The sequence below is a fragment of the Panthera uncia genome, chromosome F1 (genome assembly GCF_023721935.1).
Source record: "Panthera uncia isolate 11264 chromosome F1, Puncia_PCG_1.0, whole genome shotgun sequence".
Lineage (NCBI taxonomy): Eukaryota > Metazoa > Chordata > Mammalia > Carnivora > Felidae > Panthera > Panthera uncia.
In genome coordinates this window covers 15154793-15171109 of record NC_064813.1, presented here as the reverse complement: position 1 = coordinate 15171109, position 16317 = coordinate 15154793, and the positions used below count along the sequence as shown (strand labels likewise).

Genomic DNA, 16317 nt, shown 5'->3' with positions numbered 1-16317 from the left:
TGTAGCTAGGGAAAAATTCTCATGCGTGTAGGAGGAGATACGGAAAACTTGAAATTAATGTTAGGAAGGTGGGCTTGGGTTTTTAAAAGCAGTTCTTATAAGCTCTCGTGTTAAATCTGATTGTCTTTTTCAGAAATAAAAATAGAAAGAAGGCTGGCCCACAGGAAACTGTTCCTGCTATTCAGGACAGTGCAGTCCACCTGCTAGTGAGTAGGGCTGTTAATCTCTCCACTGCCCTTCTTTGTCTTGTGTAACGCAGTTGCTTCTCCCCTACTGTATCTGCTATAGGACATCTGCATTCTGGAAAGAAACCAATGTGGGAGAGAAAATGAAAGGACGACAGCTTGTAAAATGCTAGACTGATGAATAACTCTCAGTAGGGCTCTGGAGTAGTAAGTTCTGACACTTATTTTCCCAAGTAAAGCACCCTAAAAGTTTACCGTTTACCCTGAAAGAGATTCCTTAGTAAGTTTTCACAGATAATGATTGGTGGGGGTGGGGTGGGGGTATTTGTTACAAAGGGTTAAAGGATTAGGTTTAGAGATGTCATACAATCATGGGTAACTAAAGACCACATGCCAACTTAAGTTTATTTGGTAGCCAGTTCTCTCATCTGCTTTTAGTTGAGCATAAGGGGCCCGAGGCTATATAGGGAAGAATTTATTACTGTTACAGAGCAGGCAGTGAATATGAATTTGTGAAGCTTCGTATCTGGAGATCCATAGAAACTGTCATAGAGAGGAAAGAGGGGAAAGGGGAAGAGAGAGAGAAAAGAGAGAAAGCGGACAGCACAGAAGTCACAAGAGCTGGTGGGGAGGAGACAGAAGGAAAACAAGGAGAAAGGGAAGTTTGGAGAGGAACAAGTTTGGATGCCTGCCCGCCTTGCCTGGACCTCCCTCCACAGGAAAGCCGGCCACATGGTCCTGCCACTCTGGCCATTGGTGATTGCACAGGTCTGGGTGTCTGGCCCAAAGGCAGTTCAACCTCTAAACTGGCTAGCAGCCCGTGAGGGAGCCTGGCACAAAGTGTTTTATTATGGGATCCTCTCTTGGTGGCTGGAATGCAAGAGCGCAGATTCAGTCAGCAGTTCACGGCCGGGACAGAAGCTGAGAGATGGTCAGGGAGGGTAGTAAGCAGAAGCCATGACGCGGGCCTGAGAAGAGCAGAGAGTGGCAGGCACTCTAGAAGCAGAGCGGCAGGTGACTGATGCTGAGGGGAGATAAGCACGGAGTCACTACTGGCCTGCTAGCTTCCGAAGGCAAACTCTCTGAGGCCTAGTGCCAGGAGCGAACTAAAGGTCAGTGGTGGGAGAAGACCTCCCCAGGGACAGGGAATCAAGTTATGCATCACCTGGGAATTTAAATGTAATAAGATCAGTCTGCTTGTTATTATTAACAAAATCTGGCACTTCTAAGCAATGTTGGTGATAAAACAGTCCTAGAAAAATCTGGATGTTGGTCTAAATTGTCAACAATTGCTTCAGTTCTTGTTGAGTTTTAGGAATGTATACATAAGTTCCAGCTTAGCACATTTTAATTACTTCTTCTTTGGGGAATAAAAGTATTCTGCATACAAGTTAATTTGGAGAACTCTCCATCATATAGTCAGCTCTGTATACGTGGACCTCATTTATTTCAAGATTCATTGTGGTTCAAACTGTCTTCCAGCACAGTTTCTGCCGATAACTCTGGCATTTAATAATTACTGCATTTAAATAGTAGATTTGAAGTAAATAACATTAGCGCAGTCATTGTAAAGGAACCGACCTTAAGTTATTTTCCTGTGACTGCTTGAAAGTTTTGTGTTTAAAATTTAAAACACATGTACACCAAAAACTATAAAACATTACTAGAAGAAATTAAAGAAGACACAGATTAATGGAAAGATATCCCATATTCATGAATTGGAAGACTTAATATTATTAAGATGTCAACTACCCAAAGCAATCTACAGGTGCAGTGTAATTCCTATCAAAATCCTGAAGTTATTTTTTGCAGAAATAGAAAAATCCATCCTAAAATTCATACGGAACATCAAGGAACCCTGAATAGCCTCAAAATTATCTTGAAAAAGAACAAAGTTGGAAGTCTTTCGTTAAAAACTTTTTTTAATGTTTATTTATTTTTGAGAGAGAGATAGGCAGAGCGCGAGCAGGAGAGGGGCAGAGAGAGAGGGAGAACAGAATCCGAAGCAGACTCCAGGCTCTGAGCTGTCAGCACAGAGCCCAACACAGGGCTCAAACTCATGAACCGCGAGATCATGACCTGAGCCGAAGTTGGACACTTAGCCGGCTGAGTCACCCAAGCACCCTCAAAGTTGGAAATCTTGACACTTTTCTGATTTCAAACATATTATAAAGCTATAGTTATCAAAACAGTATGGTACCTGCATAAATACAGACGTATAGACCAATGAAACAGAATAGACAGCCCAGAAATAATCCCTTACGTACATGGTCAAATAATCTTTGGCAAGAGTGTCAAGGCCACTCAATGAAGAAAGACAGTCTCTTAACAAGTGACATTGGGAAAACTGGACATCCACCCACATGCAAAAGGATGAAGTTGGACCCTAACTTACACCATGTACAAAAAAAGGTTGGGAGGGGGAAGCTTTTTAAGAAAACATACTACTATGAAAACTCCCTTACCCAAAATTTAGTCCACAGCCTCCATAAGATTACATATCAAGGGTAAATACAAATCCTAAAAGTCTTCTGCATAAATAATAGTAAAAAAGTTTTAGCAATCTGAGTGGGTAACCTAACTAGTTCCATCTGCCAGAAACACAATTAGATCCAACTGTTCTTTTACTTGTGAGTTTCTGTGTTATCTTGTCTCATTCCTAAAATGTTCAAATCAGAGCTGTAAGATTTCTGTTTGTGTCCGTATGTTTATATATGTCTACATATGTATGTTATATATATGTGATACTTTTCTACCTCCAGATGGTATTTTACCAAAAATAAGTTGTAAAAGGGCTCTATTTAATTGGCTTAAAAAATAGGCACTTACAAAAATTAAGACTAGTCAAACGAGCTTATGTTGTCTCTATTAGATATTTAAGATTATAAAAGTTTGAAATCATCCTAAGAACAAAACATGTAATAAAAATAAATTGCTTAATGTGTGTTAAGCACAGAAGTAGAGAGGGAGACAGAGAGTGAGAAGCCACACGTTTAACTTTATAGATGCTTTGCTTCTATGATGTTTGATGTTACAAAAATTATCAGCAAGAGAAATAACTTAAGATTATGGCTAACTTTGTCTAATGTGTCATGAAATGTTCATGAGTAATCTAAACATAATCATTTAGAACACGTGAATTAAACACATGTAAGTGGAATAAGTTTAGAAATGAACTTTTCCTTGGGGCGCCTGGGTGGCTCAGTCATTTAAGCGGCCGACTTTGGCTCAGGCCATGATCTCACGGTCTGTGAGTTCAAGCCCCGCGGCGGGCTCTGTGCTGATAGCTCAGAGCCTGGAGCCCATTTCAGATTCTGTGTCTCCCTCTCTCTGACCCTCCCCCGTTCATGCTCTGTCTCTCTCTGTCCCAAAAGTAAATAAACGTTAAAAAAAAAAAAAGAAATGAACTTTTCCACAATGATTATGTTTTATAAAACATGTCTGCTTAAAAATAGTTTCCAAAATCTTTTTGGGAAGTTGAATCTTTAAAGTTGTACTAAGTTAAACTAAATTAACATACTAGATATTTGTTGAATATCTAGATCATTTCCAGTCAGATAAAATGCTGAAACATTAAATGCTAAATATAAATTTATCTACTTTGGCTTCTTATATTAAAGAGGCAAATGATATTTGGGTCTGTTAATAACACATTCTTCTTGCCACACTGAAAAAATTGTCTATTAAAAAGCATATGCTCCTAGAAATTATGAAATTATGTGTTTATTGTACATTTGCCAATCTACTACAGAACATTGGTGCATCATAAACACTTCACAATAGGCAGCCTCCTAGTTTTCACTAATATTAGGGTTCCTGAGAGTTAAAAATTCTAATCAACAGATGTAACTAAAAGTACTAGAAATAATAAGGAAAAAAAATCTGCAGGCAAAATATGCAAATAAGGTAGGATATGTTTTTGGTAAAAAAAATATAACGGATGAAGATGTCTCTTGTTATGGAAAATGGAAAGTAATATTGTCCTAGTTTAGAGGCTATTTACAGTTTGTTTCCAAATTAAAAGATAAAAAGGAGGATAAAGGACAAAAACTAAATAGATATAGAAAGTTGGGAAGAAGACAAGGAAGGAGAGAGAAATCTTATTTTATGTAGTCAAGCTGACCCAAATTAAATGAATTTATTATAAGGGTTTAAAAAATCAGCTTTAATATCACTGCATACCTGTGCAAAGAAACGGAATGTCACCCCCAAATAAGCCTCTTTGACATAAAATTTATTTTGAGCTGAAGGCAATGAAGAAGTGGCAAAGTCAGAAAAACCTCCTTTTCTTCATCAAGGCAGGGCCTAAGCTCTCCTGTTGCTGGAGGCAGACTCTTACCACTTTAGAGAAGGCACTAGAGAAATCTGCAAACAACCCTACTCAGTTCTGTTCCCTCCTGCCTATTTACCTTTGTGCAGGATTTATTAGAAATGCGGATTGTCAAGCCCCATGCCAGACCTGCCGAATCAGGAACTTTGGGGGTGGGACCGAGCGGTATGTATTTTACCAGGTCTTCCAGGGGATTCTGATGCTCTGGACTAAAATTGTACCGTGCCATTTACGGTTCAAGAACGGGCATTCAATCCAGTTCTTGCTAATGAGACATAACACCCATTAGGAGAACTTCTGGCAAAACTGTTTTTGATCCTGAGTGAAAATCAAAGAAAGTCAGTTTTTTCATCTTTCTCTGGACATTTTGCCTGGATACTTACAAATATTGCAGTTATGGTGCTACAAACCTAGGAGTGACAGAATACCAAGGGTGGCAGAGCAGAAAGATGGAAAATATCTGGATTCTTTATGGCATCATTGAACTACAGCCTGCCCTGAAACTTATTCTACCTCTAGACATCCTGCTGAGTCAAGAAATATCCTTATTTTTTTATTTTATTTTTACTTTTGAGAGAGAGAGTGAGAGAGCAAGCAGGGGCGAGGGGCAGAGAGAGAGAGAGAGAGAGAGAGAGAGAGAGAGAGAATCTCAAGCAGGATCCATGCTCAGCGAGGAGCTCAATGCAGGGCTCAGTCCCACAACCCTGGGATCATGACCTGAGCTGAAATCAAGAGTTGGCTGTTCAACTGACTGAGCCACCCAGGCGCCCCAAGAAATATCCTCATTTTTAAAGAGAATTTGAGTCAGTATTTCTGTTACTTGCCACAAACATATCTGATGGTCTGATACATTAGATTTGCTAATATTATACTTTGGATTTTTAAATGATTATTCATTAGTAAAAATGACCCAAGATTATATTTTTGCTGGCATTGTTAGCTTTCAGTATCAGGATTAAACTTCTTCATAAAGTAAATTGGGAAGCTTGTCATGATTTTTATTATCTGAATAACTTAAATAACTCAGGAATTAGCTGTCTTTTAAGATATGTTAGACTTTCTGGTAAAGTAATTTGAACCTAGTGTTTTTTTTAAGTTAGATCTCTTGCTACACTTTCAAGTTCTTCGATTATTTGGCTAATTTTCTCTCTTTGTGAACCAATATTAGTAATTTATCTTTTTAAAAAATCTGTCTATTTCAGGGTGCCTAGCTGGTTCAGTGGGTGAGGCATGTGACTCTTGATCTCTGGGTCATGAATTCAAGCCCTATGTTGAGCGTAGAGCTTACGTTTAAATAAATAAATAAATAAATAAATAAATAAGTAAATATCATCTATTTATTGGCATATATTGGAAATCTTAGAATTACAAAAAAAGAAACTCCTTATTTTCAGTGATATTCCCTTTTTCATTATATATATTTATGTTTCCTTGCCCTTTTCCCCCTTGGTCAGACTTGCTAATGGTTTTTGTGCCATAGCATTCAAAGACAAAAAAAAAACCAACCCATTATTTTATTTACTGGGCCTATGCAGTTTTGTTTTGCTATGCTTTCTAGTTCATTAATCTCTCCTTTTGTTTTTATTACTTTCTTTCTCCTATTTTCTTGGCTTATTTGATTTTTTTTTTAAGTGTCTTGATTGAATGCTAAGGTCATTTATTTTCAGTCTTCTATATATATTAGTAAGATCACTAAAAGCTCTGAATTTTCTTTTCAGTTAAGGTTTTTGTGGTATCCCATAAGTTTTGAAATGTAGTTGGTTTTATTAATTTCTGAACATTTTGTATTTTAGTGTTGATTTCCATTTTAACCCAAAAGTTATTTAGAAAACTGTTTTGTAATATTCATGTAATTGGATTGGGTTTGCTGTCTTTTTCTTATTAATTTCTTATTTTATTGCAATTTGATCTCTACCTTCAGAAGCATATCAAGATTTTATTTGCAACCTAGGCTTTGATAAATGTTTATTAACCTTCAATGGCAACTTAAAAAGAATGGATGGTGTCTGTTTAAAGGATAGGACAAATATCTACCTATGTACACCTGTCTTTCTGTCTGTCTGCCCTTGATTGCACCCCTCCTCCCACTACTTAAGCTTATTAAGGTCTTCCCTCTTCTGCTTACAGTTTTTCTTTCTACATCATCGATCTCGGCTTCTCTTTTGGCCATTCTGTTAGCATGCAAGCATGCTCTAGTACAGTTCTCTCCAACAGGAATATAATGTGAGCCATCCCTGTAATTTAAAATTTTCTGGCAGCCATGTTAAAGAAGTAAAAAGAGAGGTAAAATGAATTGTATTGTAGTTTACTTAACGCAACATATTAAAAAATCATTTTAATATGCAATTAATATAGAAATTATTAATGAATATTTAATATTTTTTGCATCAAATCTTTGAAACCCGGTGTGTAATTTGCACTTACAGTGCCTCTCAGTCTGCACAGGCACATTTCAAGTGCTCAATAGCCACCTGTGACACATAGCTACCATATTAGACAGCTCAGTTTAGAAGTCCCAACATTTCCTCCTGCTATCACCCATTTCTCTGATCCTCTCTTTTTCTCTTCCTCTATCCATTAAAACTCATCTTGTTAAATCCAGTGGATGCTTGTCTTCACTTTCAATGTGTTTGACAAAATTGATCACTTTTTAGGGAAACCAATTTCTTTGCTTCCATAATACCAAACTCTCCTGGTTTTTTCCTCTTCTCTCCTGGCTTCTCTGTTTGTTTTACTGACACCTCATCTCTTCTCTGATTTCTACAAGCTGGAGCTTCTCAGGGCACATTCCTTGACCATTTCATCTATCTACATTTCCTTTGGTGGCGATATCAGTGAGACCTGTGACCCTAAGTAACCTCTATATGCTGATAGTGCTCATTTTTATCTTCAGCCAGACCTCAGGTTTGTATTACCACCTATCTGCCCATTTGACGCCTTGACCTGAGTGTGTCGTAGACATACAACATCTGCCCCAGATATAATTCTTAATTCCCTATCTTCCCCATGAAAACACATTTGATACAAGACTGAGCATCCCCAGTTTTCTCCTTCTCTCCAAAAGAAAGTGATCCTGACTCCTTTTACTCCCCTCCCAAGAGGAAGTCCAAGTGATTCTGCCTCTCACGTGTATCTTGTAATTGTTCACCTCCCTCCATCTTTACACCCAGCCCTGGGATTTAGGTGTTTCAGTTATTAATTTATTTTCCTTTAGACAAAAATCCACCTTTCTTTGACCTACTTTGTGATCCCGGACCTGTACTCTGCAAACTATAGTTTTTCTCTGCTAGCAGGGTTGATGTTAGGCTCCATGTAAGGGTGGGGGGTGTGCTGAAGGAATTCTCAAGGTTGGAAGGGACTTATTTTCTTCCTGCTTTTTTTTTCCCCCCTTTCACATGACTATGAATGGATCAGCACACAGCTGGCCCCAGCAGTATTCTTTGTGGTAATGGATTGCTCCCATGGCTCCAGCAACTACATGTCCTCTGGAAGGTTTCTTCTTAATCCCGGTGATGGGTGGCATGTTTCTTTAGCAGCTAAGCCATCCTAGAGAGGCCTGAATCTTAGGCTGGTACATCCCTTCTCTATATTTTGAAGTTTCTTCCTTGTTTACCATTCCTTCAGCCCTAAGTATGATAGCTGTAGTCTGTGGTTGCCACCTCCATTACACCATAAACTTCTCTTTTACCACTTTCAGTAGCTAGCCACTTTTGAACCAAATGAATAGTTCTTTATATTATGCTCTCCCTGTTTGAATAGCTGGTGGTTTCCATCTCTTGACTGGAGGCTGACTGAAATAAAAATTGGTACCAGGAATAGTCCTAGGACAAAAACTCAGCGATTGTTTTTTGGGGTTGGTTTGGTCTGAACCTCTTGCCAGTGGGAAATACAATGCTGATAACACCTGACATTCGATGGCATCACAATAAGATGATCACACATGGTTGATTTGGATGAAATCCCAACTGAAGCATGTGCTTTGGGGGCCCCGGGAGCTGCCACGCTTGGCAGTGGTGATCACCACAAGGGCCACAGTGTAGGTTGGTCGTATAGTGGAGTGGTTGCAGAAAAATGAAAATCTCAGGTCCCTGAACTCTTGGTTCAGTTCTTGGTTTGAGACTCAGAGAGCTTCTATGGCCCACCTAAAAGGATTTTTTATTTCTTATAGCCACAAGGCTGATAGAGTTGAAAAATCAAATGCAAAACTTAATTTTGTTGGTTGCAGAATTACATCAGTTTCAATTCACAGCCTTGCCAAGTTTCCAGTGTGAAGGGAACCAGAAAATATCCGAAAAGAATAGGACTCTCACACTCTAAATAGGGAGTTCTGGTGAGACTCACATGAAGTCTGAGTCTCTGAGGAGTCTTCCCTTCCCCCAAACCCTGTAATCCCCTCACCTGGAACTAACACCTCACAAAAGAGAGGATGCCCATGCTCCTTAAAACCTATACCAAATACCCCTTATTGCTATTAGACCCACAGCCGGGGTTCAATTTCATCGTGTTCTAGTAGCCTGGTGGCAGCAGTGGGTCTCTCAATATAACTGGTGCCCAGCCCAGGTTCCCAGATTTGCCCCTTGTTCCAGAGAGTCACGACTTGCTCCGCAGAGTGTGTATGGGCCTGGAAAACCTCAATAAATTCTTAGACTCAAGATTCTCAACCAGTATCTTTCAACACCATGGTTTTAGAAAACTAAATTTGAGGGGCGCCTGGGTGGCTCAGTAGGTTAAGCGTCCGACTTCGGCTCAGGTCACGATCTCTCAGTCTGTGAGTTCGAGCCCCGCGTCGGGCTCCGTGCTGACAGCTCAGAGCCTGGAGCCTGTTTCAGATTCTGCGTCTCCCTCTCTCTCTGACCCTCCCCCATTCATGCTCTGTCTTTCTCTGTCTCAAAAATAAATAAACATTAAAAAAACTAAATTTGAGAAGTAATTTTCAGTCTCTTACATAGAAGAATTCATCCTAAAGAGCCACATCTACGGTGACTGTTTTCAGTCCCACACCTGTCAGCCTTGTCTCCTTCCTTAACTTTCAGACTGTTTGTGTGATATGTAGGTGGCATATAGACATAAATCTGGACATACAGAATGGGGTGTTTAGCAGAGGCAGTGCTCTCTTTCTCTGCCATTTGTTCTTCCTGGGCTTTCTGAGCACTGAGTTATCTTTAGCAAATGGCCGGGATTTAGCCATTGAAAGAGAAGCTCTCTATGTTCCACGGAGAAGGAATGTGGGCTTGTCGTAGTCCTTAGATACTGAGCTCAAGTGTCGCTAAGCTAAATTCTTTCATTGCACAGAGAGCTAGACAATGAAGGCTTTATCAACAAAGTCTTTACATGTACTACTCAATCAGTGACTGCCTCTTCCAGGACTCCCCGTGGACAGATAAGTTTACTGTTTCGCATACTCACTTAGGTATGTAGTCAGTTCTTGTCAATAAGCATTCAGCCTTCATTTCCATCTCATGTTAGTTAAGAATACAGTTCCAGGGCAAACCAAACCATGGCTTCAGGCCTAGTTGGGAACCTGTTAACTTTGCTCTGCTCCATGGTCCTATCTCTGGGATCAATACCTTGATCATAAAGGGAGCTGGGCGGGATATATGGCTGATTCACTTGAAATAGAGGCTACCCAGTAAGAAACACACACTTCTTTTTTATTTTTTTTTAATGTTTTAACATTTATTTATTTTTGACAGAGAGAGAGAAAGACAGAGTGCGAGTAGGGGAGGGGCAGACAGAGGGAGACACAGAATCTGAAGCAGGTTCCAGGCCCTAAACTGTCAGCACAGAGCCCAGCGCAGGGCTTGAACTCACAAACTGCGAGATCATGACCTGGGCGGAAGTCGGACGCCTAACGGACTGAGCCACCCAGGAGCCTCCAGAAGCGCACACTTCTGACTGGAAGAGCTGGAAGGGAATATCATTGGTGTTGGCTTTTTATATAAAAGCAGATTTACTTGCTATTTAAAGAGACTTATTGAATATTTATAAATAGTTACCAAGTTAAATTATTCATACATGTAGTGTCTCTCCCCTTTCCCCTCCTCATTCACTTGTTCGTCCATTCAGCAAGCATTTGTCTCTCTATGTGCAAACCATAGTGCTAGGTGTTGGTACAAGACCTCAGTGAACTTAGAGTGTAATGCTTTTTCCTTACTTCTCAATTTTTTCATCCTTTTCCTCTAAACATTTCTTCTGTCCTATCCCATTTTTTCTTTTACATGTTTTTTTTTTAATTTTTATTTCAGAGAGAGAGAGAGAGAGAGAGACTGAGTGCAAGAGTGGGGAAGAGGGCCAGAGGGAGGGAGAGAATCTTAAGCAGGCTCCACATTCAGCATGAAGCTGGATGGGGGCTTGATCCCATGACCCTGGGATTATGACCTAAGCCTAAATCAAGAGTTGGATGTTCAATGGACTGAGCCACTCATGTGCCCCTCTTGTACATGGTTATTCAAGCATATAATAAAAATAATTTGCTGCCTATTAAGAAACAGTGAATTCAAATCAGGAAGATTTGGGTAGTTCTTATAGCCATCATGGGCCACACTCCATTTTATATCAGTCACTAACAATGCCTGCTTGTGGGACAACTGGAGGCATGGGGGTGATAAGCAGTGCTAGCTGCCTTACTGAGATCAATTCCCTGGGTCTGGACGCTATGCTCTAACCATCTGCTCCTTCAAATATCATCTACCTTTGTCATCTTCCAGCATGAGGATAACCCCTACTTCCCTCAGAAGCACTTTTAGGGTATTCTGTCTGCACAGCTACCTTGCCCACGTGGAGTCTGGAAAATTCCATCACCTAGAGGTGTGTCACCCACTGAAAAGAGTTTGGGAATGCTCCAGTAAGCACAATCTGTGAAGACATAAAGGCATGTGTTTACTCTTCATCTAGAATGGACTCTTGAGGGTTGGGGGGTGGGGCTTTGGCTTTGTATTTTCTTATAGGTATGTAACATGTGATCTGTTTTACTTGCCCAGTAAGTTTGTTGTCATTACTTAATAAATATTTAATGACAGCAGTGAATAAAAACTAAGAAGCTAGGCTGGGTATTTCAGTGGTCAGGTGGACGAATTCTGTTAGAACAAACTTTTCCACCTTCCTTTCCAAACTTGCGTTTGTTTTGTACTTCAGCCTTAGGTCCTAAATTGGAGCCAGAAACTGTGGGTCAAAGGAGGAAACAACCACTGGAAATAAACAAGGCAAGAGATGGAAGCTATGCGTACCTTAGGCTGTTTCATATTTAGGGAGGACATGTTATTTAGATTATCTTGGCCCATACATGCTCTGCAGAGCAAGTAGTGACTCCCTGGAGGAAGGGGCAAATCTGGGAAGCTAGACTCAGCAGAGGCACCTGCTGTCACTAACAGGCCACTGGAACACATTGAAAGGTAATCCAAGTTATGGGTCTAGTGGCCACAAGGGCGATTGGAGTAGGTTTTAAGGAACGTGGCCGGCCTCTCTTTTGTGAGGTATCTGCTCCTGGTTAGGTAATTGCAGGGCTTTTGTAGGGGGAAAAAAAGACTCATATGCAGAAGAGCAAGTAACATTTTTTCTAGAAATTAATTTGCATTTATGCCTATGATCCGTTTCAAGTTGATTTTGTGTAAGGTGTGAGGAATAGATGAAGGCCTATCTTTGCATTTATGTATGTATGCATTTATTTGCATCTGAATATCCAAATGTTTCAGCATTATTTGTTTAAAAAATACCATGTTTTCTCCATTGAACTGCTTGGCAGCTTTAACAAAGAACAATTGCCCATAAATAGAGGGTGTATTTTTGGACCCTCAATTCTATTTCATTGATCTATAGTTCTTTTTTCTTTTTTTAAAAATTTTTTTGTATAACTTAACTTTATTTTTTAAAATTTATATCCAAATTAGTTAGTATATAGTGAAGCAATGATTTCAGGAGTAGATTCCTTAATGCCCCTTACCCATTTAGCCCATCCCCCCTCCCACAACCCCTTCAGTAACCCTCTCTTTCACACACACACACACACACACACACACACAGGAAAAGAAACCCAGATTCTCTCCCATATTCTTTGCTCAAGGCACCGCCTTTCCCAGTCTTTCCAGACACAGGGTCCTTTCTTGAGGTGTTAGCTGTCTGTGGTACCACCATTGTAGCTCTGTTGCATGACTGCCCTTGGTTCATCACTGTGAAAAAAAAAACAGGAAATGAAATGAGAGCCCCCCGGGCGCCTGGGTGGCTCAGTTGGTTGGGCATCCAACTTCAGCTCAGGTCACGATCTTGCTGCTTGTGGATTCTAGCCCTGCATCGGGCTCTGTGCTGACAGTTCGGAGCCTGGAGCCTGCTTCAGATTCTGTGTCTCTTTCTCTCTCTGCCCCTTCTTCACTCACACTCTGTTTCTCTGCCTCTCTCAAAAATTAATAAGCATTAAAAAAATTTTTAAAAACGGGAGCTCCATCCCTGTACAAATTGCTTTTCCAGCTTTTGACTCCCCTCCTAACTATGACTGGGTTTCTTTACTTTTCAGATGCTTTAGGTTGTTGTTTTTTGCATTTCATCCGCAATTTGTCACTGTCGTCAGCAGAAGAGACAGGCGCTAGTGAGCTGCCTCTTGACTGCACTTTCCTTTGTGCTCTTTCCACTTCCATCTCAACTGCCCCTGTCACAGTGCAATGACAGACTCCTACCCTATCCTTGCAGTCTGTGAACGGAAACCACAGCTGTCCTTTTAAAACTATACCTTTCAACTTCGTGTTTTACTTGTGGTTTTTACATCCTGGCTAACTAGGTAAAGCTTTATTAGGTGTTGTAAAATTCAAGAACTTCACTTTGAAGTTGACTGATTGCTAGTGGAGTTTACCACTAAAATGCAAGTATGCAACCACACCAATGGATCATCTGTCTCTCTGGTGTTTTTTGTTTCTTTGTTTGTTTGTTTTTTTGTTTTTTTGTTTTTTGAGAGAGAGAGTGAGTGGGGGGCGGTGCACAGGGGTATGTTGGGGGAGAGAGAGAGAGAAAATCTTAAGCAGGTTCTGTGCTGGGGCTGGGGGCTCAATCCCACAACTGTGAGATCATGACCTGAGCTGAAATCAAGAGTCAGAGGCTTAAGCTACTGAGCCACCCAGGTACCTCTCTCCTGTGTCTTCATAATCAGTCTTCCTCCTCCTTCCCAATCCACCTGTCCAATCTCTAATTCATTCTTCTGCTCCCCTCCCAGTCCACTTCTTTTCCCAACAAACTTACCCATGTTTATTCTTTCTGAAAGGACCTTATCCTTTACCAGAATTTCAACACTAACTTCTAAGAACCAATCCCACCTTTGCCTCACGTCTCTATCCACAATTAAATCTCTCAGAAAAATCCACAATGAAATATCTCAGAAAAGTAAAGTGTTATATTTTCATTTTCACTTAAAAAAGGATCATGGTTATTCTGGAAAATTTACGCATTTGTTACGCATTTGTTCATAAAAACAAAAAGAATTTCCCATTAGTTTGACCATCCAAAGAGAATATATGTGTGGCCTTGAGTGTAATTTAAAATTTGAGTTAGAAAAACTTATAAATTATCCATATCCTGTGTAGAAAAAACAGAAAACGTAAATAATCAAAAAGGAACAAAACTCCCCCATAATTCCACCCAGAGGTAAATACTGTTTTTAGTTCAGTGTGTGTTTATACACACACACACACACACACACACACACGCACACAGACACATTTATGTGGGTTGGTTGGTTAGGGAGGGCAATTGGTTGGGCCTGAACTGGTATCACAGCTTTGCTGTGTTGGAGAAAGGGGTTGGGTAAAGCAGGTGTGTTGATTTGCAAAGGTCGATATGCATAAAGTATTTTTGATTTTGTTATTTGGACAAGGCTGAAACTTGGAACAGATGGAAACTCCTGGGGAGCAAAATGTAGGGAATAGAAAGAATTTAATCATGTGTGTTATGTGCCTTCTTGTCTTTCTCTCTCTTTTTTTTTACCTGCTTTCCCCAAAAGCTCACCCAGCCGTTCTGTAAATCTTAGGCCTGTGGAGACAGAGACTATCGGCAAAAGGCTTAGATGACAAAGGAAACAGGAATGGGAAGGGGCTTCCTTCACATTTCAGTCAGAGCATGGCCGGTCTCCAGAGTGGTGCACGCTGAGGTCAGCTCCATTTTGTGCTGCATCGGTCTGTAGCTTCCCGGGCCTGTAAGAGGCAACCTCTTTTGTCAGGAACCAACATTCTCCCAGTAACTCTGGGCGGACTGTGGCAGAAGCCAAGGGAGGGCTGCAGTGGAGGAATGTGAGAGCATAATTTATGCCGCGAGAGCATAAATGAGGAGCACGTTAATAAAAGCAACTCATGGAGACTCCAAAAAAGAATGGGAGGTGATTTTACTGGGGAAGGGTCCTGGGGCCAACAGTTTGAAGAAGTATGTGAATGTGTTTATTTCTATATCTATTCAATTTCAAAAATGGGACTCTTCCACACGTACTGTTCGGTAATCTTTTTTCTTAGTAATATGCCTTGAACATCTTGATATGTTAAATATAGAGATATTTTTATCATTTTAAGGCTGTATTCCATTGCATGTGTTATATACACGTGTCATAATGACTTTAACCATTCTCTACCTTTTAGGTTGTTTTCGACTTGTTAGTATTATTATCAATTCATTTATTGTTGGTAATTTATTAGTAAAATAATAATGCATTTTCTTGTTTTTTAAAAAGAAAGGAAGCCAAAACACTGTTCGAGCTCCCATACTTTCAGTCTTAGAATCCTATTTGAGTCCCTTTACCTAGTTTGGTGCCACTTAAAATGTTTTACTGATTTCTACACATCTTTTCTGTATATGTTAAATCTATTCTCAGTTTGAGTTCCACAGCCACTAGTGCTGCCCCAAAAAGAAAAACAAAATGGGCCCTAATAGTGCCCGTATATTTCTACCCTCCCTCCTGGCCCATCTCTAGGCCCACTGTCAGGAAAGGGGCTCACAGACATATATTCTAAATATAAATGTTATAAAACTGAATAGACTAGACTTCCCAGGGACAATTTCATTTTAAAGGCAACAAAGAAGTCTTGGAACCAAATGATTAAAACTCTTATGTATATGGCAAAGGTATTTGGGTTTGGGGTGGGGTGGGGAGAAGGGTAGAGAGGAGCTGGAGAGCAGGGGCACTGAGATACCCTTGAATCCCACAGAACGTGACCTACTTTTTCCGATGAAAGATTGTTCCCGGCAGTACTGGATTTGAAAGGATTCTCAACGTCTTCTTCTAAAGGTTGTCACAGCAGTTAAGCTTAATGATCCATTCTTGTCATGATCAAAGACACTTTCATGATTTTTGCACCCACAGCACCAGTATTTTGAGATTAAAAAAAAAATCAAACATGTATTAATTACCTCTGCTTCTAAAAATAGAAATACTTAAAAAGGCTTTTTCTAATAATCAAAGAAATATGTGCAGATTGTACCAAGATTCAAGGATTATAGAAATGAACAAAGTAGAGAGAGTCCCCAGAATCCAATCCCCAGATACAAATAGTTTGTATATATCTGAATAGATTTAATTCTGTGCCTGTATATCTGCCCCCCCCCAATACATAAAAGAAATGGAATCATACTATACTATTTTGCAAATTGCTTTTTTTCGCATAAAACATATAATGGGAAGATTTCTCCATCCATTCCGATGGAGGTATTGTATAGATTTATGATAATTTATTTAACCTATTTTTCTTCATTGATATTTAGATTCTCAATTTTTTTTTTTTGATATTTTAAACAATAATGAGGATTCTTATAGTTGCACCATTGTTGACTTTCTGTTTT

At 39.8% G+C, this 16317-nt stretch overlaps 1 pseudogene; it reads left to right on the top strand.

Annotated features, from left to right (window-relative positions):
- The window catches only part of LOC125926027 (elongation factor 1-alpha 1-like), an 80282-nt pseudogene that overhangs the window by 3991 nt on the left and 59974 nt on the right, over positions 1 to 16317 (top strand).